The sequence below is a fragment of the Chiloscyllium plagiosum genome, unplaced genomic scaffold, assembly GCF_037043375.1.
Source record: "Chiloscyllium plagiosum isolate Xiang-an unplaced genomic scaffold, Cpla_swu_hap1 HiC_scaffold_27, whole genome shotgun sequence".
Taxonomy (NCBI): domain Eukaryota; kingdom Metazoa; phylum Chordata; class Chondrichthyes; order Orectolobiformes; family Hemiscylliidae; genus Chiloscyllium; species Chiloscyllium plagiosum.
The window spans coordinates 2,987,820-3,012,469 of NW_028270165.1; the positions used below are offsets into that span (position 1 = coordinate 2,987,820).

General features: G+C 46.8%; 1 long non-coding RNA gene and 1 pseudogene across 2 annotated transcripts; both read right to left on the minus strand.

The window, feature by feature from the left end:
* Positions 1-5,792: 5,792 nt before the first annotated feature.
* Positions 5,793-23,693, minus strand: LOC148142869 (uncharacterized; annotated as a pseudogene). The gene is made up of 4 exons (XR_015751763.1): positions 23,176-23,693; positions 19,294-20,225; positions 18,478-18,509; positions 5,793-6,818 (listed from the first exon to the last, which is right to left on the minus strand). The product of XR_015751763.1 is annotated as an uncharacterized LOC148142869 (transcript).
* On the minus strand, positions 6,694-19,278 carry LOC148142870 (uncharacterized). Its single transcript, XR_015751035.1, has 3 exons — positions 17,187-19,278; positions 11,041-11,207; positions 6,694-7,046 (listed from the first exon to the last, which is right to left on the minus strand). It is a non-coding gene; the product is annotated as an uncharacterized LOC148142870 (long non-coding RNA).
* Positions 23,694-24,650: the final 957 nt, after the last annotated feature.

Genomic DNA, 24,650 nt, shown 5'->3' on the forward strand with positions numbered 1-24,650 from the left:
AAGGTGAGGGTGATAGGCCGGGGTGGGGGTGGGGGCGGAGAGGTCAGGAAGAAGATTGCAGGTTAGGAAGGCGGTGCTGAGTTCGAGGGATTTGACTGAGACAAATCCCCCCAACTTTGGCAAATAGGGTTAAGGAGAATCCAAAGGGTTTTTACAAATACATTAAGGACAAAAGGGTCACTGGGGAGAGAATAGGGCACATCAAAGATGAAGAAGGGCTTATGCCCAAAACATCGATTCTCCTGTTCCCTGGATGCTGCCTGACCTGCTGCGCTTTTCCAGCAACACATTTCCAGCACATCAAAGATGAGCAAGGCAGCCAATGTGTGGAACTACAGGAGATAGGGGAGATACTAAACGAGTATTTTGCATCAATGTTTACTCTGGCGAAGGACATGAAAAATATAGAATGTAGGGAAATAATTATAACATCTTTAAAAATGTCCATATTACAGAGGTGGTGGTCCTGGATGTCTTGAAACATGAAGGTGGATAAATCTCCAGGACCTGGTCAGGTGTACCCGAGAACTCTGTGGGAGGCTACGGGAAGTGATTGTGGGGCCCCTTGCTGAAATATTTTTATCATTGATAGTCACAGGAGAGGTGCCAGAAAACTGGAGGTTGGTTAACATGGTACCACTATTTAAGAAAGGTGATAAGGAAAAGCCAGAGAACCTGACATCGGTGGTGGGCAGGTTATTGGAGTGAAACCTGAGAGACAGGATTTACACATATTTGGAAAGGCAAGGACTGATTAGGGATAGTCGGCATAGCTTTATGCATGGGAAATCATGTCTCCCAAACTTGATTGAGTGCTTTGAAGAAGTAACAAAGAAGATTGATGAGGGCAGAGCAATGGACGTGATCTATATGGACTTCAGTAAGGTGTTTGACAAGGTTCCCCAAGGGAGACTGGTTAGCAAGGTTAGATCTTATGGAATACAGAGAGAACTAACCATTTGGATACAGAACTGGCTCAAAGGTAGAAGGTAATGGTGGAGAGTTGTTTTTCAGTTGCCTTGTGGCACTCCACTGGCTTATGACCAGTGGAGTGCCACAAGGATCAGTGCAAGGTCCACTACTTTCTGTATTTTTTATGCAAATGACTTGGATGTGAACATAAATGTATAGTTAGTAGGTTTGCTGATGACACCAAAATTGGAGGTGTAGTGAACAACGAGGAAGGTTACCTCAGATTACAATGAGATCTTGATCAGATGTGCCAATGGGCTGAAGGGTGGCAGATGGAGTTTAATTTCGATGAATGCAAGGTGCTGCATTTTGGAAAAACAAATCAGAGCAGCACATCTACACTTAATGGTAAGGTTCTAGGGAGTGTTGTTGAACAAAGAGACCTTGGAGTGCAGGTTCACAGTTCCTTGAAAGTGGAGTTGCAGATAGATAGGATAGTGAAGGTGGTGTTTGGTATACTTTCCTTTATTGGTCAGAGTATTGAGTATAGGATTTGAGAGGTCATGTTGTGGCTGTACAGGAGAATGTTTAGGACCCTTTTGGAATAAGTGTACAATTCCGGCATCCTTCCTCTTGGAAGGATGTTGTGAAACTTGAAAGGGTTCAGAAAAGATTTACAAGGATGTTCCCAGGGTTGGAGGATTTGAGCTATAGGGAGAAGTTGACTCGGCTGAGGCTGTTCTCCCTGGAGTGGAGGCGGCTGAGGGGTGACCTGAGAAGTTTATAAAATCATGAAAATCACGGATAGGGCGAACAGCCAAGGTCTTTTACCCCCGAAATGGAGGAGTCCAAAACTAGAAGGTATAAGTTTAAGATGAGAGGGGGAAAGATTTAAAAGGGAACTAAGGGGCAACGTTTTCACGCAGAAGGTAGAGCGTGTATGGAATGAGCAGCCAGAGGTAGTGGTGGAGGTGGGTACAATTACAATATTTAAAAGGTGTCTAGATGAATAGTTCGGATTTAGAGGAATATGGAGCAAATGCTGGAACTTGGGACTGGGCCAGATTGGAACATCTGGTCGGCATGGATGAGTTGAACTGAAGTGTCTGTTTCTGTGCGGTGTGACTCTGAGTCTATAACTGCTTTGACCGAAACGAGACCTTTTTACTGATAATCTTCCTGCTGAATTTTTTTAGTGCACCCAGTTTCAGTCGATTTCTAGTGGGGAAAATTGGCATATGTCCTGTATCCTGGAAATTCTGAAAAATAAAAATAAATAATTCTCCCTGTGAATGGTATAATCCACACCCCGTGATGTGAATGGTACAATCCTCCCCGCCCCTTTTCCTCCTCCACACCCCTCCACCTTCGAATGATGCAATCGTCCCCCTCTGAATGGTATAATCCTTTACTCCCCCACAGCCATTAAGGGTACAATCCTCCAAAGTCTCAATGGTACGATCCTTTCTACACCACCCCGAATGAATGGTACAATCCTCCCCCTGAGCTGGGATTCCCCAATCCCTTTCTGTTTCACATTTCCGAAGCCTTTCCCATTTTGAGAAGAGTCTCTGTTTCTGGTCTTCCCACCAAAGTGCATAACCTCAGACTGTACCACATTGTATTGCATCTGCCCCTTCTCTGACCATTCTCCTGGCCTGTCCAAGCATTCTCAGTATGGACTACTTTGGAACGCCAAAGACCCCTTTATGCCAATTCTCTGCCTTCTGCCAGTCAGCCAATCCTCTATCCGTGCCAGTACCTTGCTCCTACACCAGGGACTCTGATCTTACTTAGCAGCCTCCTGCATGGCACCTTGTCAAAGGCCTTCTGGAAATCCAAATCGCTCACGTCCACTGGCTCTCCCTTTGTCTAACTTACTCACTACCTGCTCAAAGAATCCTAATAGATTTGTCAGACATGACCTCCTGTTGTCAAAGCCATGCAGACTCGGTCCTGTTTTACCATGCACCTCCACATACTTCCCACTCTCACCCTCCATAAAACCTGTTAAGTTTACCCATTTTTACCATAAATACGTTGTTCTGCTCTTTAAAATGAATTCAAGTTTAAAGATTTCATATTATGTATGTACACTACCTTTGCCCCTTATAATATTTTATCCTTCTGAAGAAGACCTTCAAAAGAGATTAGCACAAGGTATGAAACTGACTGTGACTGCATCAAGTAAAGGAGTTAGTAAGAATGAGAAAGGAGTGGCTAAATATCTAAACCTACCCATGCAACGATCAAGAAGGCACAACAACACTTTTTCTTCCTCAAGGTGCTCAAGAAATTCGGCATGTCCATAATGACACTCACCAACATTTACAGATGCACCACAGAAAGCATTGAATCTGGGTGCATCACACCCTGCTACGGCAACTGCTCTGCCCAGGACTGGAAGAAACTACAGAAGGTGGTGTGCACAGCACAGTCCATCATAGAAGCCAAACTCCCACCCATGAAATCCATCTTCACTTCTCATTGTCATGGAAAGGCTACCAACCTCAAAGACCCCTCCCACCCCAGGAATGATCTCTTGCACCATCTTCTGTCAGGCAGAAGATACAGAAGCTTGAACACATGTACCAACAGGTTCAAGAATAGCTTCTTCCCTGCCATTATTAGACTGCTGAATGGAGCTCTCCAATTTGAAATCTAATGTTGACCTTGCTTCTGCGCACCTCCTGTGCAGCTGTAACCCTGTATGCCTCACTCTGTCTAAGCGCAGTATGACCTGCATGTCCTTGTTTGCTCGGATCTGACTGTACTGCTGATAAAACAACATTTTTGACTCTACTTAGGTACATAGCACAGTACAGGCCCTTCGGCACTCGATGCAGTACCAGCCCTTTATCCTACTCTAAGATCAGACTGACCTACATACCATTTATTGTACTAACTTTCATGTACCTATCCAAGAGTCGATTAAATGTCCCTAATGTATCTGACTCTACTACCACTGTTGACAGTGCATTTCACACAGCCACCACTATCTGAGTAGAGAACCTACTCTGACATCTCCCCGAAACCTTCCTCCAATTACCTTAAAATTATGCCGAGAGTGTGGTGCTGGAAAACCATAGCAGGTCAGGCAGCAGCCAAGGAGCAGGGGAATTGACGTTTTGGGCATAAGCCCTTCATCAGGACCGAGGCTTGTGGTCGGGGGTGCTGAGAGATAAATGGGAAGAGGGTGGGGTTGGGGACAAGGTAGCTGAGAATGCCATAGGTAGATGAAGGTAGGGGTGTGTGTGTGTGTTTGTGAGAGGTGGGGGTTGGGGGGTGGCAAGATGATAGTTCGGAGGGGGTTATGGTGCAGATAGATAGGAAAAAATGATGGACAGGTCAGAAGGGGCAGCGCCAAGTTGGAGGCTTGGGACTGGGATAAAGTGGGGGAGGTGAGGAAACTGTTGAAATCCACATTTGTCCTGTGGGGTTGCAGGGTTGCAAGGCAGAATATGAGGTGTTCCTCCTCCAGGCATCGGGTAGTAACGGTTTGGCGATGGATAGGTTGGAGAAGTGGGTGGAGCTGATAGATTGAAAAGTTGATGGACAGGTCAAGAGGGCGTGCTGAGTTGAAGGCACGGGACTGGGATAAAGTCGGGGGGGGGGTGGAAAATGATGTCTAGCATCTGCAGTCCTCATTTTCTTCTCCTCAAAATTATAGACATTTGTAAGGGGCATGGATAGGGTGAATACCCAAGGTCTTTCCCCAGGTAGGGGAGTCCAGTACTAAAGGGGCATAGGTTGAAGGTGAGTGGGGAAAGGGATCTGAGGGGCAACATTTTCACGCAGAGGGTGGTGCGTGTATGGAATGACCTGCCAGAAGTGGTGTAGGCTGGTACAATTACAACATTTAAAAGGCATCTGAATAGGAGGGGTACAGATGAACATAGGCCAAATGCTGGCAAATGGGTCACTAGATTCATTTAAGGTATGGACTGAAGGGTTTGTTTCAGGCTCTACAACTCTATGACTATGTCTACATAGTTGAAACCAATTTCACAAAATGAGGAATAGGTCATTCACCCCTTACAGCCTGTCCTGAGCTGTGGCCTAACTGCACATATTCCAGTGCAAGTTTCAGAAAGATTTCAGCAGCTCTTTTAAAAAATTGAAATGTGTTTAGACTTCAATGATGTTTTTGAATATATCATTTTAGCTATTCTCAATTTTAAAGATAAGAGTTTCGAGTGAACACAGCCCACACCTCCCAGTGCAGCCAGTAACCTTTACAATGTTGATGAAACGATGCAGTACCTGTACTCCTTAAACATTTACAATTTCTAATGATACTAGCTACTCATTCACTGCTCCACCTGATACACGACATTAGAAACTTGGTGCAAAGGCTGGAAGAAATGAGCAGCTTTAAAACAAAAATCCATCTGGAGCTCAAAGCTTTCAATGAGAGTCTGAGCCCGGCAGTAAGTTCAGGTAATCTTTATTGTGACCCAACTTTGTTACAGCTTCAGATCTCCCCCAGCAAAAAGATGTAGAGAAAGTAGCTGCTTTTTAAATAGCTCAAGGTCAAAGCGCACACACTCCCCCGCCCCCCCCCCCCCCCCACCCCACCTCACTTTCTTTACTATCGGTCAGCACAGAGTTGTCCCTTTTTAATTGGATCCTTGGTACAGCCTTAACCCGTGGGGCCGGGAACGGGGGCAGTGTGGAGTGAAACAGACTGCTGTGGGTCTGGAGTCACGTGTAGGCCAAACCAGATAAAGGATGCAGCTGGGACGACTGAGTTAATCCTTTCCCACAACGGCAGTGCCCTTCCCTAAAAAGGGCGTGAATCAGATTGGGGTTTTCTCTCCCCTTCCCCCCCACCCACAGAAAATGGTTTCATCGTTAGATTCTGACCGTATTCCAATTCCGCCATCTGCCGCAGTGGTATTCAAACCCAACAGATCCCAGAACTGGGTTAATCGTCCAGTCGATAACGGCACTCGGCAGTCGCTTTGTCAGTCCCCCTGCGATGGCACGTGAAGTCGCTGGTGGCTCCGGAGGTGGGAGGAGCGGGTGAAAGCCTTCCCACACTCAGGGCAGCTGAAGGGCCTCTCCCCTGTGTGGACTCGCCGGTGGGTCAGCAGGGAGGAGGAATCGCTGAAGGCCTTCCCGCACTCGGGACAGCAGAAGGGCCTCTCCCCCGTATGGACTCGCCGGTGGGTCAGCAGGGAGGAGGAATAGCTGAAGGCCTTCCCACACTCGGAACATTTGAAGGGCTTCTCCCCCCGTGTGGACCCGCTGGTGCCTCAGCAGGGAGTAGGAATAGCTGAAGGCCTTCCCGCAATCAGGACAGCTGAAGGGCCTCTCCCCTGTGTGGACCTGCTGGTGGGTCAACAAATTGGAGGAACGGCTGAAGGCCTTCCCGCACTCTGGACAGCTGAAGGGGGTCTCCCCCGTGTGGACCCGCTGGTGCCTCAGCAGGGTGGAGGAATCGCTGAAGGCCTTCCCACACTTGGGACAGCTGAAGGGCCTCTCCCCCGGATGGACTCGCCGGTGGGTCAGTAGGGAGGATGAATCGCTGAAGGCCTTCCCACACTCAGAGCAGCTGAAAGGCCTCTCCCCCGTGTGGATCCGCTGGTGCCGAAGCAGGGCAGAGACCTGGGTAAAGCCCTTCCCGCACTTGGGACAGGAAAACGGCCTCTCCCCGGTGTGGATGCGCCGATGAATCTCCAGGTCAGACGGAGTACGGAAGCCTTTCCCACAGTTACCACACTTCCACGGTTTCTCCATGTCCGAAGCTTCAGCCACAAGCAAACGCATGTACTGCCTCTCACTGCTGTGAGTTCCTCTTTCCAGGCCGTATAACTGTTTCAGGCTCCACTCTAGTACGCAGCAACGCAGTCCCACTGATAATGAAAATGTACTGAAATAGGAACTAAAAAGCTTTGCTCCTTCTCACAGAATTGTAATCAAAAATCGTGGCTGTCCCAGTCGATTGAGTGACTGTCAGATATTGACGTGAAAGCGAGGACCGCAGATGGGGGAGAGTCAGTGTTGAAAAGTGCGGCGCTGGAAAAGCACAGCAGGTCAGGCAGCATCCGAGGAGCAGAAGAGTCAACATTTCAGGCATAAGGCCTTCATCTGTTGATTTTGAAACTTTTGTCTTCGGATCTTCAAATACTCTGGAAAAAGAGATTACAAAAGTCATCACTGTCAGTGCAGGGTAGAAATTCAGAACAAGCTATTCTACTTTCTGTGGAGCATTCTTTTTTGTTATTCCACAAAATTGAAAGCAACATCCTTCTCCCCCCCTCTCTCTCCCCCTCTGTTCTCACTCCGCTCTAAGTAATTCTCCTGAAGGTGCTGATTCAGGATCAGAACAGCAAAAACGTCAAGATTTACATATTGGATAACTCCACCTGAAAGTTAACATCTTTCACAACATTGGGATACTGCCGAGAGTGAGCAGGTCTGATGTTGGGAAGCAAAACAAAATGTGTCAATTCAGGATGAATCGGGAATGCAGCTTGAGGAATAACCAGACATGTCAAGGTATTAACACAGACACTAGAGAGAAACTGAACAGAAGAGACGTGGCAAACTTTAGTAGAAAGCCAGAATCATTAAGATATACCGCACAGTAACAGACCCTTTGGTCCAATTCGACTATGCTGACCAGATATTGTAAATCAATTTAGTCCCATTTGCCAGCACTTGGCCCATACCCCTTGGCCAATCCACCCTACGTTGCACATCCCTGGACACTATGTGTAAGTTAGCATGGCTAACCAACACAAACCTGCACCTCCTTGGGCATGATGGGTACTTTAACATGTGCAATCCACCCTCACCTGCACATCCCTGGGCACTATGCATAATTTAGCATGGTCAATCCACCCGAATCTGGGCAAAGGTTAAAAATCACACAAACCCGGGTTATAGTCCAACAGGTTTATTTGGAAGGACCATCGTTCAGAGCACTGCTCCTTCATCAGGTGGTTGTGGAGAATAAGACCATAAGGCACAGAATTTATGGAAAGACATTTGTGGCCTGCCACTGAAATGATATATCGGTCAAATCTGGATTGTTAAGTCTTTCATCTTTTAGAATGGATTGCAGGTATCATTAATATGTAAATCCCAGAACTTCCTGTAAGGCACCCTCTCAAGATAACATAAGGCTTTACAACAAAAGGTGGCAGCTCAGCTCAGACAATGCATTAAAGGTATGAGGTCAGAGTTTGCCTGTATCTCAGTCGTGAGTCAGACTGGTTCTATTTTCAAAGCCGGAATTTATAAAATATTATCTGGATTGACTGCCTGCATGAACTGCCGAGTCTCATCCACCAGCTGAAATGACTGGATAGGGAGGGCTTGATCCCCACAGTGCAATGAATTCCCACTTTCCACCAAAATCCCAAATGTCCACGCTCACTCAGTTGCTCTCTCTCAAATCAAATATTTCATTGTAATTTCTTCTGCTCCCAGTAAGGGCAAAACATCTTTGAAAGTTGCTCTGAAAGTCCAGTCTTCACAACCAGACTCCTGCTTTCACCGAAGACAATTAGTCATACAGCATGGAAACAGACCCTTTGGTCAAACTCGTCTGTGCCAAACAGATACCCAAAATTAATCTAGTCCCATTTGCCAGCATGTGGCTCTTATGGTTCTAAACCATTCCTATTCATGTACCCAGCCAGATGCATTTTAAAGATAATTGTACCAGCCTCACCACTTCCTCTGGCAGCTCGTTCCATACGTGCACAACCCTCTGCGTGAAAAAGTTGCCCCTCAGGGCCCTTTTAAATCATTCCCCTCTCACCTCAAACATATGCCCTCTAGTTTTGGACTCTCCTACCTTGGGGAAAAGACCTTGGATATTCACCCAATCCATGCTCATTATAAACCTCTATATGGCTGCCCCTCAGCCTCCGATGCTCCAGGGTAGTTCAAACCCTCCAAGTCTAGCAACATCCTCGCAAATCTTTTCCGACCCCTCTCAAAGTTTCACAAGTTCTTTCCGAAAGCAGGGAGACCAGAACTGGACGCACTATTCCAAAAGTCACCTTCCCAATGTACAGCCACAACATGATCTCCCAATGCCTATACACAATGCTCTGACCAATAAAGGAAAGCATACCAAACACATTCTTCACTATCCTGTCTACCTGCGACTCCACTTTCAAGGAGCTATGACCCTGCACTCCAAGGTCTCTTTGTTCTACAACACTCCCCTTCACTGTGCCAGTCCTGCCGGGATTGCTTGACCAAAATGCAAAACCTCATTTCTCTAAATTAAACTCCATCTGCCACTCCTTGGCCCATTGGACCATCTGATCAATTCTAATTTATAGTGAATTCTGCTTCCTCTCATTCTCTCGAAGCTGAAAATCTCCATCCCACACACTCTCCCTCCCTTCTCACTTTGTAGAACCTAATCCCTGCTGTATCTCATCCTGAAGGGTCTGGTTCATGCTGTTTAACAGGCCCACACTCAGGGGAGATCTAATTGAAACATTCAGAATACTGAACGGCCTGGACAGAGTGGACGTTGGGAAGATCTTTCCATTGGGAGGAGAGACTCGGGCTCGAGGCACAGTCTTAGAGTAAAGGGAAGACCCTTTACATTGGAGGTAAGGAGAAACGTCTTCAGCCAGAGAGTAATGAATCTATGGAATTAACTGCCACAGAAGGCTGTGGAGGCCAGGTCACTGAGGATATGTAAGACTGAGATAGATAGGTTCTTGAGTATCAAGGGGATCGAGGGTTACGGGGAAAAAGCAGGAGAACGCGGATAAGAAACTTAACAGCCACGATTGAATGGTATGAGCAAACCCAATGGGCTGAATGGCCTAATTGCTGTTCCTATATCTGATGGTCTCTTGCTGTCCTGGACACAAACTGTATGAATCCAAGTAAGATTCTGTTAATCCATTTTTTAAGATTAGAATCAGTCTAACCGTTGTGGTACAGACAGCCTCACACAGGGAAACTCACACCTTCAATACGTTATCTGGGACAACATGATACCAATTGGGAATGTAACTTTTAAAAAAGGTTTTGCTATTTACATATGAAAGAACTAAAACCAACATGGTTATTCTAAAAGAGGAGAGACTTAACAACAATCCAGGTCTTTTTCAATATATAATTTCAGTTACATCCCACTGTAAACTTTTGCTATAAATTCAGTGTCTTACAATGGTATTCTTCACAACCACCCGATGAAGGAGCAGCAATCTGAAAGCTAGTGCTTCCAAATAAACCTGTTGGACCATAATCCTGTGTTTTTGATTTTTAACTTTGGACACAGTGCGTGAGAATTGGGAGCAGGAGTTGGTCATTTGGTCTTTGGAGCCTGAACCAGCATTGAACAGACCATAACTGGATATGAATCTTCCTACATCTCGGTGGATAGGCTGGGACTTTCTTCACTGGAGCACAGGAGGTTGAGAAGTGACCTTATAGAGGTTTATAAAATCATGAGAAGTATACATGAGGTGAATGGCAGGTGTCATTTCCCTCAGGTGGGGGTTTCAGGATTAGGCAGCAAATTTTGAAAGGAGAGAGGAGAAAGGTTTTGAAAAGACTTGAGGCAGCTTTTTTTTTTTTAAATACAGTAGTTCACGTGTGGAATGAATGTCCAGAGGAAGTGATGTTACTTTCAAAAGACATTTGGTTAATTACATGAATAGGAAAGGTTCGGAGGGATATGGGCCAAACACAGGTAGGTGGGACTAGATTAGTTTGTGAATATATTCGACGTGGTCTAGTTGGACTGAATGGTCTGTTTTTTTTGCTGTATGACTGTAACTGTTCTGTACTTGTCTTAAAAACATTTTCTTGCTTTCTCCCATAAACATCCACTTTATTGTTGCTCAAAACTCAGATGAACTCAGCCTTGAATATATTCAATGACCACTATAGCCTAGAGGACTCAACATTGAGTTCTCCAGTCTCAAATAACCTCACTTCCCATTCTCCCCCCCCCCTCCCCCCCTCCCTCTCCCTCCCAAACGACTCCCTTCTCAGCTCCTCCCCCTCATCACTCATGAACCAGATTTATTCCTCCCATTCACCAACCAGGTCAGACCTTTCACCTATCCCCAATTCACCACCCTGCCCCAAGGACACTCTTTATCTGCACCTATCCCCAATCCTGAAGAAGGGTTACACCTGAAACATCGACTTCTCCACCTCCTGATGCGACCTGGCTTGTTCTTCCAGCCTCCTGCATGTCTATTTTGCCAATTGCGACACAGACGTGGAGCAACGTTTCTAGAGTCTGTCCACCCCGATTCACTGCCTTTCCTTTCAGTTGCTGCAAGTCAACAACTGAAGCCCTGAATGAAAAAAAAAGAAATGGAAAATGTGGTGAGAGAAGAGAGTGCCGTACTCACAGATGTTGGACAGAGGAAGGAGATTGCAGTCTGGGGTGAAGCTCAATCTTCATTCAGAGAAACAGGAGCAGTAGCAGCAGCTTCAGAAACTCAGGGTCCAACTTCCGCATTCAGACAATGGGGTGGCTCTGATTGGCAGGAGGACTAGACTCTTTCCGGTCCTCCTGTACTTCCTATTGGTCAATCAAAAGAAGATCGCGCGCCTTTTTGTGCGGACTGCGATGATCATACCCAGTGTTTTTGCTGACACCCGGCGAGCATGCGCATGGCTTGCTGACACCGGCAAACATGCGCTGTATGCTCTATCGGGATGCTGGTGTTCCTGACAGATTTTAAGTGTTCAAATGCCAATAGGAAAAAAAGGGGTCGAGCCACAATACGTTTTCCCCGTGGTTCGACATTTTATTGCTTTTGCATTTTGTCTCGCTGCTCAACCTTTGTACGTCTTTTACCCTTGTTGAGAGAGTCTCCCCGTGTGCTGACTATGGGCAGCGCTTTAACCAGTTACACACACTGAAGAAACATTACACTATTCGCAGGAGGGAGTGACTGTACACGTTTCCTGAGTGTGATCACACTTTCAATTGTTCATCGGAAACACAGAGCCAAAAAGTCACCAGAACTGCGGAGAAGTTGTGGAAATTTGGGGACTGAGGGAAGGGATTCCATTCCCTGTGGGCACTGGAGATTCATCAGCTCAGTTGCAGTACGGAGAGGCCGTTCTTCAAAAAATTATTACAACATTATTTCCCATTGACAAAAACACATTCACGCTGCCTGATTACCTTGAACTTATACAAGTGCCCTGTCATAATATCTTTTATAATAGCTTTGAACATTTTCCCCATTACATATGTTAAGTTAAATGGTCTGCAGTTTCCTGTTCTCGGTCTCCCTTTTTGAAGAAAGGATTTTTCCAATCTAAAGAAACCATCCCTGAAACTAATGAGGTTTGGAAAATTAAAACCAATACATTAACTATTACGGGGAGAATGCGGGTAAGTAGAGTTGAAATGCCCATCAGCCATGATTGAATGGCAGAGTGGACTCGATGGGCTGAATGGCCTTACTTCCACTCCTATGTCTTATTTCACTCGCTAATTTCTCTTTAAGAGTCTAGGATGAATTCCTTCAAATACCCGGGACTTCACAGATCGTAGTTCCAACAGTTTACTCAGTACTAATTCCTTGGTGATTGTAATTTTCTTCAGTTCCTCCCTCCCTTTCAATTCCTGATTTACAACTAGTTCCAGGGTGTTACTTGTATCCTCTCTAGTGAAGTCAGATTCAAACTCTTTTCAATTCATGTGCCATCTCTTTATCCTCCGTTACTGAATCCCCAGACTCATTTTTGTTAACTTTTTTTTTTAAGAAAAGCTGACAAAACTTTCCAACCTGTTTTTATAATTTTTTTAGCTAACTTTCTAACCTTAATTGCCGTGCTACTGCCTGCATTATTTCTGATATTTTGCCACAGCTCCCAACTCTAGCATCAACTTGTCTGCATATTTTATTGAACTGACCTTGATTAAGTGTTGCAAAACACACAAGGGCAAATCTTTCCTCTCCAGAAAGTCTTAGTACTTAACATGATAAAATTCACTTTGAAATATTGTTCATCCAAATTTTACCAAGCACATCCTACAGATTCAACATCCCACAATGACACCCAGTTTTGTTATGATCTTTAATTCTGAAGAGAAATTTGAATACCCAATGATTAACTGGAAGAACTCTTCATTAAGTTTTCACATTTTTAAACAAATAAAAATTACCAATTAATTGGAGTCTTGATCGTTCATTCACTTTCTGGGAATAGTCCAAGGGATGCAACATCTCTCTAGGATTCACTTGAATCCTTCTCAGGATTCCAAGTATTCCTGGTAATTGTATGTGGGAAAAGATCTGCCACCCTGGCAACCCACAATAGGCCCACAAAAGCAAAATTGGCCAAACTGTACCAAAACACGCAGAATGTCTTAGCAGGGACCAAGCAGGCTGACAAGTGAAACTAGACAGCACTTGCAGACAAGGGAATACCTGTACAGCTCAAGTACCCACTAACAATGACAGAGTACCACAGCTATCACAAGGCCCTGAGGGCAGTTTCACAACACAGCAATACCAAAGCCACACAAAGAACAGGTCAGACAGAGAGGCACCAGCAAGAGCATTGCTCCCAGGACAGGACAATGGAAGCACCTCACCGCTTCAGAGGAGACATTAGCACCTACCTGCGAAGACGAATGGAAGCTCCTGATCCATCGATACTGTCAGAATGTTGCTTTGTGTAGAGAATTAGGACATTCCTCTGATAACTGTTTTCCGATTAGCATCATTGTAACTAGATTACTCCATTTCCAGCAGCAACATTTCACTGCCACCCAGAGAATTGGCTATGAGGTTGCTTTACTATCCAAAGCCATCATGTCCCTACAATGTGCCCCTGCCCTGAACCCCACCACCCTGCTTCAACTCACTCTGACCACTATTATGGATGAACACAACTGTTTAGACCTTGTCCAGCAGTTTGTTGCCCCATGCCCTGACCTCTCTGAAACACCTCAAGACAACTCTGACCTCATATTCTATACATATGGCTCATCCTTCAGGCCCTCAGACCACTGCACACTGGCAGGATATGCCCTCTGCACTCCTTTCACAGTTCTAGAGTCAGCTGCACTGCCAAATGGCACATCTGCACAAGCTGCAGAGCTGTTTGCACTCACTAGGGCTGGTGTCATTGCTAAAGGACACACAGCAAACATTTATCCTGACTCCAGATATGCCTTCGGAGTCATCCATGATTTTGGCACATTCTGGAAACAGAGAGGCTTCATCACGTCAGCAGGGAGGCCACTACAACACGCTACGCTGATTTCTAATCTCCTGAAAGCAGCCCTGTTACCCTCAGCCCTAGCAATTATCAAATGCCGTGCCCATACCTCTGCCACTGACCCGGTCACCCTCAAGAATGCCTCAGCTGACACAGCAGCCCGGAAGTTGCACTGCACCCCACCATCTACATCCTGCAGGCTCCCAGAATAGCGCAGGCCCCAGTATTCCCTGACCCCATGGAGGCTGTGCAAGCTACCCAAGAAACTGCTCCACAGCAGGAAAAGGACAGTTGGGCCTGCATTGGGGCCACACAATCTCCTTCCCTCAACCTGCTAATACGCCCTGATGGCCCCATCATTTGCCCAAATGCCCACCTACACACACTGGCCCTAGCAGCCCACTGCATTGGCCATACAGGCAAGAGGGGCATGATACACACTAACGCAGTCCTGGTATGCACCAGGATTCACTGCCGCTGCCCAAGTCCTGCTGTCACAGTGCCTCATCTGCCTGCAGAACAATGCAGGGAAGCCAGTTGCCAAGTACCTGCCAGTTCCTGAGGGGCCTTTCAGCCTCTTACAGATTGACTTCACACACATGCCCCAAAAACAGGGTTACAAGTACATCCTGGTCATCAACGACATGTTCTCCAAATGGGTGGAAGCATTTCCCACAAGAAAGGATGATGCATGTATGGTAGTAAAATGCCTCCTAAAGGATGTCATCCCCAGATTTGGAGTTCCCAGTAGCATAACCATGGAGAAAGGGACTCCCTCACGGCTTAGCTCGTGACCAGCATTAGCAAGGCACGAGGGATACCACAGCGACACCCCATCCCCAACCAATCCGTTGTCAGACATGGTCGAGCGGATGAATGGCATCCTGAAGACCACACTGACTAAAACCACCCAGAAAACAGGACTGACCTGGTCAGACACCTTGCCACTTGCCCTCTATGCTACACATGCACAGCCAAACTGAACAGCTGTGCTCACCCCTTTTCAAGTACTTATGGGGCAGCCTATGCCCACTGCCACCAGACCCCTGACACTCACACAGCCCTGTTTCTGACACAAGAGGCCCAACTAGGGTATGTCCAGGCCCTTAGCAGGAGCATTAGTGCTCATACAACCAGGTCAGGGCTGCGTTGCCCACACCCCAACCGGTGCCCATTCATCTGTTCTGACCTGGGGACCATGTCATGATAAAATCACTAGAAAACGATTCTCTCTCCCCTCGGTGGAAAGGTCTGTACCGGATCCTGATGACAACCCAGACTGCTGTGAAACCGGAAGGATGGCCCGAATGGACACATACCACCCGCTGCAAGAGGGCTCCACAACCTCTGAACAGGGACCACACAGAGGAAGGCACCACTCCAAACACAGAGGATGAATCCACCTGCTCGCGGCAGCCATCACCATCTGATCTGTCTGACCATCACACTGTGGCTTGCTGGTAAACAGGGCCAAGGGGCAGCACATTTCATAACCCACTGTGATTTGCAGGCCAACACCTTCCTCAAAATGGCCCATGGGTATGCCCAGCGATTTAATCAGACCCGCTGCTGGGTCTGCACTAGGTCCCTGTCCACTCTCACGGGGGGCATTTCCTTAGCCTCAATCTCCTTAAATATCTCTGACATGGCGGAATGGTGCCTGGAGCCAGACAGGTCCCCTGAAGTTACCACACTCAAAATACCACCAGCAATGACCAAATATGGGGACAACAGCCCAGCCCGCTGGAGGTCTGCGGGTTACCACCTGGAAAAATATAAAGGGTGGTTTTACCCGGCCTACAACCTCTCCCATGAGCCCCCAGCCCTGACCATTGCTGACACTAACACACACGGGCCACCTGCAGGATCCATCTGTTTGAAACACACACAGTCATCTGGCTGGGAGGCTGACTGGAGCCGGTGCACTGACTCCCTGGTCCTAACTCCCGCAGCACGCCGATCCGCTGCAGAAGGCAGCATTTTAAACCGACAGGTCCTCAACAGGATCACCCAGAATACCACCTTCCTCACCAGCTGGACAGGGACCCAGACACTCCATCTCCAGACCGACAACGGCACCTATTTTATCTGTGGCCACAAAGCCTACCCCTGGCTGCTGTCGTCCTGGACTGGAAGCTACAATGTTGGGTTTGCAGTACCATTCATTTATCACTTCCAGTCCCCTCCCTTTCCAAAGCCCATGCCACGCATCAGACGAGCCCTTGCTGCCATTGAAGCAGCTCTCTACCTGATGTCATCCCACTGTGCAACCTTACAGTTACAGATAGAAGCCCACAAACTCACTGTCACAGTACAGGAGGTGGCAAACTCCACAGCAGACGCATTCGCTCAGCTGAATGTGGAGGCTGTTGCCGTCTGTACTGTGACTCTGCAAAACAGGATGGCCCTGGACTACCTACTCGCTGTGAAAGAGGGCACGCGCAGAGCCTGACTGCAGGGACTGATAGCCCATCGCTATCATTGCTGGGCTTAGAGTGCTAGCCATGGCTATCCGACTCTGCTGTTCAGGCCTACGTACAATTCTGTTACCCTCTGTCCCCCTTACCACTCAGCTAGCACAGATCCACTGGGAGAACATCCCTGTCCCTAAAATAGCCTCTCCTGGACCAGACTCGGACACTGAGAGCTATCTGTCTGATACCGAGACCCCCACCCGACAATCCCCCTGGCTCCGGCTACATTGCTCCTTCTCATCCCTCCCCTAAGCAAAACAAAAAGAAAAGGGGGGGGGGGGGGGGGGAAGTTGTGGAAAAAGATCTGCCACTCTGCCAACCCACAATAGGCCCACAAAAGCAAAATTGGCCAAACTGTACCGAAAACACCCAGAATGCCCATGCAGGCTCGCAAGCCAAACCAGACAGCACACACGGACAAAGGAATGCACTTCAACCTCACTAACAATGACAGAGCACCACAGGTATCTCAAAGCCCCAAGGGCAGTTCACAACCCAACAATACCAAAGCCACACAAAGAGCAGGTCAGACAGAGAGGCACCAGCAAGGACTTGCTTCCAGAACAAGAAATGGAAGCACCTCACCACTTCAGAGGAGAAGTTAACACCTACCTGTGAAGAGGAATGGAACCATCGATAGTCAGGATGTTACACTGTGTGAAGGAACAGGACATTCATCCGATAACTGTTTTCCAATTAGCATCCTTGTAACTAGATTACTCCATTTCCAGATACATTGTATATTCCCCATTTCTTAATCAGCCTTATTGTACAGCATTATTATAAAAACTGGTCTCATCCTCAGCTCCTAGAAGAGAAATTCTGATCTATCTGTACAGACTGTCAGTTCTGTGTCAGACTAGTCAGTTTCTCTTCCAGTGACATTGCTTGTAATAAAGTGTTTGTCAATTTCACTTTGAACCACGCTTTGTGATCTCTAACTTATTGGGCAAATTTCTCCGACATGCTATAACAGGGCAACCAGAACTGTACTCAGTACTCTGAAAGTGGTCTTACCAACATGATGTCCCAACTCCTATACACAACGCTGTGAACAATGAAGGCAAGTGTACTGAATGCCTCTTAACCACCCTGTCTACCAATGATGCAACTTTCAAAGAACCTGAAACCCACCATGTCTCTGTTCTACAACGCAACCCAGGGCCCTATCATTAACTATACAAATCCTGCACTTCCTTGTTTTAGCAAAATGCAACCCCTCGCTTTTATCCACACCTCTCTCATACACATGCTCTCTCTGAGACACTCACACCCTCTCACAGGCTTCTCCTCCATCACACTCACGCTTCAAGCATGCACACACGCAAACAGACACACGCGCTCTCATGCACACACACTCTCTCATGCACACACAGGTCTATGGGGTGAATTTGCATTTGCAGATATATTCAATTTTGATCAAAAAGCACACAATCTGCAGGCAGTTGATACATGTAATATTTGTAAATTCCTACTTTGGAAATAGAACCAGTCTGATTCAAGATTGGGATACAGACAGACTCAAACCTCACACATTTCATTATTGTCTGAACTGAGATGAAACCTATTTATATAAAACCTTAAGTCATCTCGAGAATCTGACTTCAAAGACTTTCTGGGATTTACACATTAATGAACTAAAACTTGCAACCTATTCTAAAAGACAAAAGACTTCACAACAATCTAGGTTTGTTCAATATATCCGATCAGTTGCACTATACTGTGATCTTTTGCTATAAATTCTGTCTTATGATCCTGCTTCACAGCTTCCTGATGAAGGAGCAGCGCTCCGAAAGCTAGTGGTTCCAAATAAACCACTATAACCTGATGTGTGATTTTTTAACTTGATCCAACCCAGTCCATCTCTGGCTCCTCCACATCATTTCTCGTGAAGGCAGCCCACCTCTCCCGGTGCTGCCAGTAAACTTTACAATACTGATGAAATGACGCAGTGCTTGCAGTCATGAAAAATTTACAATTTCTAACGATACTAGCTACTCATTCACTTCTCCATCTGATACATGACATTGGAAACTTCGTGCAGGAGGCTGAAAGAAATGAACAGCTTTAAAACAAAAACCTCTTGGAGCTCAAAGCTTTCAATGAAAGTCTGAGCCTGGCAGTAAGTTCAGGTAACCTTGATCAAGACCCAACTTTATTACAGCTTCAGATTCCCCCAGCAAAAAGGTGTAGAAAAAGTAGCTTATTTTTTTAAAAACAGATCAAGGTCAAAGAGTACACAGTCTCTCCACCCCCCACTTTCTTTACTATTAGTCAGCACCAAGTTGTCCCTTTGTAATTGGATCCTTGGTACAGCCTTAACCCGTAGGAAGTATTGCCTCACTCAGCAATTTCAACCCAGACCCTGTATCCAAGTAAGTTTCTCTCTATTCATTTCCGCAGGTGGGGGAGTCAACCACACTGCTCTGGGTCTGGAGTCACATGTCGGCCACCCGGGTAAAGGATGGGACGACTGAATGAACCCTTTCCCACACGGCAGTTTCCTTTCCTAAAAAGGACATGAGTGATTCAGATGGGGGATCTCACACCCCCGCCCCCAAAAATGGTTTCAGCGTTAGATTCCGAACTCCAGACTTCTGACCGAATTCCAATTCCGCCATCTGCCACGACGGGATTCAAATCCAGGGGTCCAGTCGATAATGGGACTCTGCCATTGCTCCTTCAATCCCCCTGCGATGGCATGTGAACTCGCTAGTGCCTCTGGAGGTGGGAAGAGCAGGTGAATCCCTTCCCACACTGAGAGCAGGTGAATGGCCACTCCCCAGTGTGGATCCGCTGGTGGGCCAGCAGGATGGAGGCCTGTGTAAAACCCTTCCCACACTCAGGGCAGCTGAAGGGTCTCTCCCCAGTATGGACCCGCTGGTGCTTCAGTCTGTCGGATGAATTGCTGAAGGCTTTCCTGCACTCGGGGCAGGTGAAGGGCCTCTCCCCGGTGTGGACCCGCCGGTGGGTCAGCAAGGTGGAGGCATGGGTAAAGCCCTTCCCACACTCAGGGCAGCTGAAGGGCTTCTCTCCAGTGTGGACCCGCTGGTGCTTCAGTATGTCGGAGGAATTGCTGAAGGCCTTCCCGCACTCGGGGCAGCTGAAGGCCCCTGTGCAGGGGAACCGCCTCTCCCCGGTGTGAGTGCGCCGATGAGTCTCCAGGGCAGACGGGAAATGGAAACTTTTCCCACAGTCACCACACTTACATGGTTTCTCTACGGGGTGGGATCGCTCAGGTTTTTCCATGGCCAAAACTACCCACAAAAATGTGTAGAGTCCTTCCCTGCTGTGAATCCCTCTTTCCAGCCTGTATAACTATTTCTGGCTCCACACTCAGTGCACTGCAACAGTCGGGTCTCTCATCCAGTCCCACTGATTCTGAAAAGATACAGAAACAGGAACCAAAAAGCTTTGCTCCTTCTCACAGAATCACAGTCGAAAGTTGTTGTGTTCCCAATGGATTGAGTGACTGTCAGACATTGACATCAAAGTGAGGACTGCAGACACTGGACACTCAGTGTCGAAAAGTGCGGCGCTGGAAAAGCGCTGCAGGTCAGGCAGCATCCACGGAGCAGGAGAGTCGATGTTTCAAGCATAAGCCCTTCATTTGTTGATTTTGAAACTTCCAAATTCAGATCTTCAAATAATCTGTAAAAAGAGATTACAAAAATCATCACTGTCAGGGCAGGGTAGAAATTCAGAACAAGCAACTCTACTTTCTGCAGAATGTTCTTTTCTTTTTTTACTCCACAAAATTGAAAGCATCATCCCACTCTCTCTCTTCTCTCCCCCTCTGTTCTCACTCCGCACTAATTCTCCTGAAGGTGCTGATTCAGGATCTTACAGCGGCAGAAAAGCAAAAATGTCAAGACTGACATCTCTCTGAATTTTGAATAACTCCACCTGAAAGTTAATATCTTTCCCAATATTGGAATACTGCTGAGACTGAACAGGTCTGATTTTGGGAAACAAATACTGTGTCAATTCAGGGTGAACCTGCAATGCAGCTTCTTCACGAACAATGAGACACGAAATGGTTAACATCTCCAGGAAGGGGGAGAAAAGGAGACATCAAGGTATTGACACCGACACCAGAGAGAAAGTTAACATGCCGATCAGGTATCCAGAAACAATCTAGGCCCGTTTGCCAGCACTTGGCCCATTTCCTTTAACCCCTTCCTGTTCATATACCCATCCAGATACCTTTTAAATGTTGTGATTGCACCAGCCTCTGGCAGCTCATTCCTTACACACACCGCCCTCTGAATGAAAAAGTTGCCCCTGACGTCCCTTTTAAACCTTCCCTTCCCCACCCCGAACCTATTACCCTTACATTCTGGAGTATCCCATCTCAAGGAAAAGACCTTGACTATTTACCCCATCCATGCCTCTCATGATTTTATCAATTTCAGCCTCCAGCGTGCAAGGGGAAACAGTCTCAGTCTGCTTGGCCTCTCCCTATCACTCAAACCCCCCAACCCTGGCAACATCCTTGTAAATCTTTTCTGAACCCTTTCAAGTTTCACAACATCCTTCTGATACGAGTGAGACCAGAACTGCACACAACCTTCCAAACGTGGCTATGGTTCTGCTGAACAATGGCAATTTAATTCCAAAATATTAATTTCTTCATGAGAAGGGAATAATTGGCAATGTAGCTGTAAGAGGCCTCTTGCGGAAGAGTGAAGAACTGAGTGAGAGAACTTTCCATTAAAATGGAGAGGAACCGAGGTGATTCTGAGACTGGGGACTTAAGTCTAAAGCAAGGAAATTACAACAGCAGAGGCACAAACAGGCCACAACAAATGAAGGAACATTTTTGAAAGAAATGACAAACATTTAAAGAGCACCTGGAGGAACTGCAACCGTTGTCCATTCCTGTCTGAAAAAATAAAACACAGAAGGTGACACAGCCACGGCTAACAAGGGACATGATGGATAGGACTAGATCCAAAGGAGTGGCGTACAAATTGGCTAAAAATAAAGTAGCAGATCTGAAGACTGGGAGCAGTTCAGGTTTCAACAAAAGGATTTGTCAAAAGGGGAAAATGGGGTATGTGAAGTGGAAAAAAATTAGAGAAAACAATAACAATGAGAACAGGCAAAGTTCTCATGTGGAACAAAGAGATGGCAGACCAATTAACCACATATGTTGCTTCTATCAAAACACAGGTAGCATCCCATGTTGGGGAACACATGGTCCAATGAGAGCAGAACTGAAGGAAATGAGCAGTTGTGGGGAAGTGGTGTTGGGGAAACTGATGGGATTATAAGTTTACAAATCCTGGTGCTGGTAACCCACACCCCAAACTATGGTCCGAGGTCATGCAATTGGCAAATCTTGGGCTGATCTTAGCAGAACTGTTTAATGGTAAGGTCCTATGGAGTGTTGCTGAACAAAGTGACCTTGGAGTGCAGGTTCATAGCTCCTTGAAAGTAGAGTCACAGATAGATAGGATAGTGAAGAAGGTGTTTGGTATGCTTTCCTTCATTGGTCAGAGTATTGAGTACAGGACTTGGGAGGTCATGTTGCAGCTGTACAGGACATTGGTTAGGTCACTTTTGGAATATTGCATGCAATTCTGGTCTCCTTCCTATCAGAAGGAAGTATGAACCTTGAAAGGGTTCAGAGAAGATTTACAAGAATGATGCCAGGGTTGAGGGATTTGAGCTATAGGGAGAAGTTAATCAGGCTGGCGGTTTTCCGTGGAGAGTCGGACGCTGAGGGGTGACCTTATAAAGGTTTATAAAATGATGAGGTACACGGATAGAATAAATAGACAAAGTCTTCTCCCTGGGGTGGGGTAGTTGATAACTCTAAAACATAGGTTTAGGGTGAGAGGGGAAAGATTTAAAGGAGATGTAAGCGGCGACTTTTTCATGCAGAGAGTGGTAAGTGTATGGAATGAGCTGCTGGAGGAAGTGGAGGAGGCTAGTGCAATTGCAACATTTAAAAGGCATCTGGATGGGTATATGAATAGGAAGGGTTCGGAGGGATATGGGCTGGATGCTGGCTGAAGTTATCCCTCCTTCTGCATTGAATTTCAAATCCATCTTCATCATGTCTTTCCTCCACTCCTGGCGTTCTCTTTTCTCCTGTCTACAAACTGAAAATAACATCAACACATCAATGCTCTCCTGGTCACTGCGATCTTGGAAGTACCCAGTTTCGGTTCCAGCTCCACAAACGATCAGATTCATTCACCTCAAATTCACAGCCTGCCTTCGTGTCATTCTAGATGTCTCTCTCCCTCCCATTCCCTTTTCCTGTTTTAAGGCCACACAGACCAAGCTCAGAGCCAGGTCTCTCAAAGTGAAATGAGGAAATTCTAGTTGAATGACACCAACTGCCACTTCTCTCCCGGAAATGACAGCTGATGGTGCCCTCACCAAGATGGCCGCCCGCGCTCCCCGCCCCAAGTCAACACGCGCCTTATCCTTACAAAGATGGCGCCCTGTTACCCGGGCAACACGAGAGCTCCTTCGGCGGTGAAGTGGGCCTGGGGAGGCTTTATTCACGGCCTCAGGCCTCGCCCTCGGAGTTTATAAACTCCCCAGTCTCCCTCCTCCCGCGGTTCCCAATCCTACCCTGTCTCACCGTCTCCTCTCCCCGGGGGCAGGAGCCAGGTCTTGGCGCTCGGGCCTGGCGACCTCCCCGGGATGTTCCTGAAACCTGGTCCTGTTCTGAAGGAGGACCCCCGGACCCGAAACACCTCCTCACATTCCTCCCGACACGAGCTGCCGGACCTTCTCAGCTTTTCCAGCGGCTCCTGTTCTTGTTCCTTCAGCCGCCGGCGCCATTCCTCTCCCACACTCAGTAACTGTGCCTCACCGCACGCATGCGCACTACCGGGGCCCATAGAGAGGTTTCTCGATCGCATGGGATCGTGGGAATTGAAGGCGCCATTAATGTCGTGAAATCCAGTATCCCATATGCCTTCTTAACTGTCCTATTCACGTGTTAATGAAGTGAATGAAGAAGGGCTCATGCCCGAAACGTCGATTCTCCTGCTCCTTCGATGCTGCCTGACCTGCTGCGCTTTTCCAGCAACACATTTTCAGCTCTGATCTCCAGCATCTGCAGTCCTCACTTTCTCCTCCTTAATGAAGTACACGTCAGTGGTAAATCATTCATCGATTTTATATTTATACATTGAGTGGAACACTACAGGTGTTTAACTCTAAACTCTAGTTCCAGTTCAGTGTCAGTATAATCGCTTTTTATCTGCTCTAAAATAAGCACCGAATCAATGCACTCCATCTGACCCTTCTTAACGTTGATTTTCTTTAGTTTGCAGATTCTAACACTCTGTTTCAATAATTTATTGAAATCTACTTCTGGTACATGGGTGTCACTGGCTGGCCAGCATTTGGTTCTCCTTGAGAATGTGGTGGTGAGCTGCCTTGAACTGTTGCAGTCCACATCCTGTACGGTGACCCACAACGTGTTGAGGGAAGGAATTCCAGGATTTGGACCAGTGACACTGAAGGAACATTTCCAAGTGAACATGGTGAGTGGCTTGGAGGGGTACTTGCAAGAGGTTGTGTTCCCATGTATCTGTTTTCCTGGTCCTTCTAGATGGAAGTGGTTGTTAGTTTGAAAGGCAATTTGTAAGGTGCTTTGGTAAATTTTTGCAGTGCATCTTGTAGATACTCCACACAACTGCTTCTGAACTGTGGATATGGTACCAATCAAGCAGGCAACATTGACCTGGATGGTATGAAGCATTTCAAATACAGTTGAAGCTGCAACCCTATCCAAGCTAGTGGGGAGTATTCCATTACACTGCTGACTTGTGGCTTGTAGAAGTTGGAACAGGTTTTGGAGAGTCAGGAGGTGAGTTACTCACTACAGTATTTCTGGCCTCTGACCTGCTCTTGTAGCCACTGTGTATATATGGTTCATCTTGTTGAGTTTCTGTTAAATGGTTAACCCCAAGGATGTTGATCGTGGGGTATTTAGTGACAGTAACATTGTTGATATCACAGGTCAGTGGTCAGATTATCTCTTTTGGGGATGAGTCATTCTGTGACATTTGCATGGCATTCATGTTACTTGCCACTCATCAGCCC